This window comes from Amphimedon queenslandica, unplaced genomic scaffold, assembly GCF_000090795.2.
Source record: "Amphimedon queenslandica unplaced genomic scaffold, v1.1 AMPQUscaffold_13060, whole genome shotgun sequence".
Lineage (NCBI taxonomy): Eukaryota > Metazoa > Porifera > Demospongiae > Haplosclerida > Niphatidae > Amphimedon > Amphimedon queenslandica.
Window position 1 is genome coordinate 2,851 of NW_003546704.1, and position 4,315 is coordinate 7,165.

General features: G+C 34.7%; 1 long non-coding RNA gene across 1 annotated transcript; it reads left to right on the plus strand.

Annotated features, from left to right (window-relative positions):
• The first annotated feature begins 2,751 nt into the window (after positions 1-2,751).
• Positions 2,752-3,424, plus strand: LOC109585451 (uncharacterized). Its single transcript, XR_002186502.1, has 3 exons — positions 2,752-2,792; positions 3,077-3,172; positions 3,322-3,424. It is a non-coding gene; the product is annotated as an uncharacterized LOC109585451 (long non-coding RNA).
• The last annotated feature ends 891 nt before the right edge of the window (positions 3,425-4,315 follow it).

Sequence of the window (4,315 nt, forward strand, 5' to 3'; positions counted from 1 at the left end):
TATTATTCATATCAATTACTTCATAAGTGTATAGTTTACAATATTAATCAGTAAAATTCATTGTTTTGCCTTTAGAAAGAAGAGTTCATATGCTACTAATAAACAAACAAAGTTAGCTTATTATTTTATGACTTGCCTTTTACCAAATATAATAATAGGAGTGATGATAATATTCCAATGCAAGTCTGTGAACCTTACAAAATTCACAAGAAAAAATCAAATGAAGAAAATGAAGAAGCATATGCAGATTGTCAAATATCACCTGATGATATTTATGAACCTGTGCGGCAATGAATGCTCCTTAAAAACTGTTAAAATGCTCCCCTAGTTTTACTGTAGCTTGTTAAAGAATAATGTTATACAATTAGTGAAAAAACAAAATTTTGTGAGTGCATTAATAGTCATTGACAAGTTTTGTAGGTTTAGGTTTTATGCTAGCAAATTCCATTCAATAATTACAAGATTCTCATGGTGCTGTAATGATCCTTAAATGAATCATCAGTAAACACTTACAATGACACAATCAAATGCTATTGCATTTGGTTCCTGCATATCTATGGTCCTGCAGCACTACTGAACTTAGAATTTGAATTTCATTTAACATCCGGTCTATATACATGAGTAGCTCCACCTCGACATGGCCATACCTTCCTCCCCACGTGGCTCAGGCAATCAGTGCACTGCAATCATAGATGCTACACTCGAGCAGCACCGGAGCCTTCACCAGCTTTCTTCCCTTCTTTCTGAATGAACCAAGTTAATGTCCTCAGTTTGAGCTCGAGGAGGTGAAGAAACTTAGCACCAAACGTGTCACGAACTCCACACATCCCTGCCGGTTTGATGACCTCCCACATCCAAACAATGGCCTGTCACGAAAAAATTGTCCCCCGTGAAAATTTATCCTAGGATAGAAATATCACGTGATATTTTATGTCCGCGTCAGCAATTTTTTGTCCTACCAAAAGAAAAGTGTAAAGGAACTGTAAATCTTTGTATTCGACTTTGTTCCTTAATTATTTATCTATGGAATCCAAGTACAAAGCATGTGGGACCCTTTATTATACGTTCAAAGTACGTAGAAGAAGATTTCAGATCGAAGAAGGATGACAGACTGTGAAGAACCGCGGAGTAAAGAACCCAGGAAAGAATTAAGAGGATGATCTTGTGGAGAAGGCAGCTGTGTATTTAGCTGATAGAAAGTGTCCAGAAGGTTGTAGTGCTAACAGAAAGAGGCATAGGCGGCGGAACAGGGGGGGCAGAGGGGGCTAAAGCCCCCCCAGTCTTGAAACAGGAGGGGCTGAGCCCCCCCCCAGAAATTTTCTGCAACTGACTAACAAAGAAAATAAAACTGACTTTTATCAGTAAAATTAGACCTGCATTCATCATCTCTTCATTTTATTTAAAGAAAAAGGCAAGAAAACTACTCTAAATCCAACAATAAAAGATTAGCACCATTTTTTGTAAAATTAGCAGCCATTTTGTATAAAACCACACCCATTTTAATAACTTAATTGATGTTCAGCCCCCCCAAAATAAATTTTGTTCCGCCGCCAATGGAAAGAGGCAGATATGGAAAAGAGCTGAAAAGTTTGTTTTCAGTGCAAAATGGGGAACCGCCGTATTACCAGACCAAGATGACTGAATGGTCAACTATATCATGATAGTGTAGGTGTTTTGTGTATTTTAAATAGTTTAAAGCATCAATTATAACAAACTGATATATGAAGCTTGCCCAGCGATGGTATTGATAAACGTACCAGGGAGCAGATAGCAGCAATACCGAAATGCACCGAGTACAGGGAATTAAAGTGACTGTTCCTAGTATGCAAATTAAGGCAAAATGGACAATAAGATTGTGGTTTATGTGCCCTTGCTTTAGCAATGTCAATTTGTGCTGGTTAAGACCCAACTTCTTGCAGCTATATTTCACATAAGCTTCGTTTTCATCTTTTATAATGCTTAGAAAAGAATGTGATGTCTTTGTTTTCTACTTGTTTAAGAGCTAGATGCCCTGGACTATCCAAACAATACAGGTTACCTATATACTGCCTGTGCAGACAACCTATAGTAATGAAGGAAGAATGGTAAAATGTTCTTAATATAAGGAGTGGTATCATGTAGAGTGTGAACAAATACCAGAAGATGTTTGGACTGATAAGGACTACGTTTGGTCATGTAATTGTTGTAAAAGTTGCATGAAGACAATTATTGTGCAATAATGAAATGTATTATTATTATTATTATTATTATTATTAATACTGAGTGCTAAGTAAATTTTCCTTATCAAAATAGTCTATATATGCATAATATTATGATCCTATAGCATAAAATATTTCAGATACAATTTGTCCTAGGACAAAAATATTTCATATATTATTTTGTCCTAGGACAAAAAAATTAGTCCTATGGTAGGACAATAAAAGCTTGCCTAGGACAAAATATTTCTGAAAAATTTTATCCTAGGACAAAATATTTCTGAAAGATTTTGCCCTAGGATAAAATATTTTGTCTCATGGGACAAAATTTGGGTGGGACAGATTTTTCTGTGACAGGCCTGTGAGACTTCCTGGAGACTAGTCAGGCACTGTGTCCTACTAAAGCCCACTGTAGTTATGTCTCACCTTTGGCTGAAACTATATCCTGGTCTCTTTGGTCACATTGCTTTGCCTCTCCTGGTATTTCATTCTATTGTCTTTTATCAGATCCTTCAGTCGTCCTAACACATACATGTACAAGTGCAGCTTAACATCTCATATCACCAGATCCTAACATCAATGATTGGAATACCAATGGTATGTGACTGCATTATGTGCATGTATTGCATTTACATGTATTATGATTCATTACTTGTCTGTGGTTTTTTCCCACAAATTGGCTACCTACATGTACATTGTACTCTATTTGTCATAAAATTTGAGTTATTTCTGTACATGTACATGCACACGTACATTTAAATGTATGTTGTACATTATTTTAAAGAACAGGTACACTAGCATATTAGCTTGTAAACAACACCTCCACACATTGTTATTATTGTTATTGTTATTATTTTTGTTGTTGTTACTGTTGTTTTTAGATGATCATTCTAATGTCAAATTACAATTGAAAGTCCTAATGTCCCTGGGTCAGATTACACATGTATATCAAGACAAACTACATGTGCTACATTGACGTAAGATGTTAATTTGTATAAAAAAGAATTAATTATAACTGCTACTTACATGTAGCTTTAATGTACTTATTTTGAGTGGTCTTTACTCTTTAAGGATTTAGGTCTTTAATATTTTAGGATTAATTCTCTATTTGTTCTTCTTCTCTCAGGAAAATCAAAAGGAAAATGCCTACATTATGCATCTTAGGATCCAGTTTCTCACTTTATTGATGATTTCTGGTGGAACAGAATGTGGAGACAGTTGTAATACTCACAAACCATGAAGAGAAAGGAAGAGTAAGTTATACATGTATGTGTAATATTAACTAATAATGAATCGACATGTAAAATTGTAAATGTATGTGTATCAGAATGTGCATGGCATTTGCTACTTAATTAAGTACATGTGTACATCAATATGTATCAGAAAATGTAATGAAAAGTTGATTTGATTTTGGAGTGAAGCGTGGGTCATGCATTGTAGTACAGGGATATTTTCAGGAATTGGCCGATTTTTAAAAACGATCATAGCTCAAAAAATTTAAACCAGAATCAGCTCAAACTTTCTACATAGCGTAAGTACAATAATATGTATCAGAAAATGTAATAAAAATTAGAAGTGATTTCGGGGCCATTTAAAAAAAATACCATGGGCTATAGTACAGGGATATTTTCAGAAATTGGCCGATTTTTAAAAACGGTCATAACTCAAAAAATTTAAACCGGAATCAGCTCAAACTTTCTACATAGCATAAGTACAACAATATGTATCAGAAAATGTAATAAAAATTGGGAGTAATTTCAGGGCCATTTTTTGAAAAATACCATGGGCTACAGTACAGTGATCCTTTTTGGAATTGGCACTGGAGCTTTGTGCTTTTATGATTTTCTTCTTCTTTCTTTCTAGGCAATGTGTGGCCTGATTCTGGTACATGTACTGAGATGTACTGATTCATTGAGACAACGCTTCACTCAATGAAGGAATACCCAGACTATACTGTACATACATGTACTTGGAAAATTCAAGATAGTTGACAGCAGAGTGAGCGGTAATACATGTACATGTACCTTTACTTTCATTTGTATTGATATGTACATGTACATAGTTTATGCATAATCCAAATTATCTCCTTTGAAAATGAAAATTGTGCTAAAGTTTAGTGA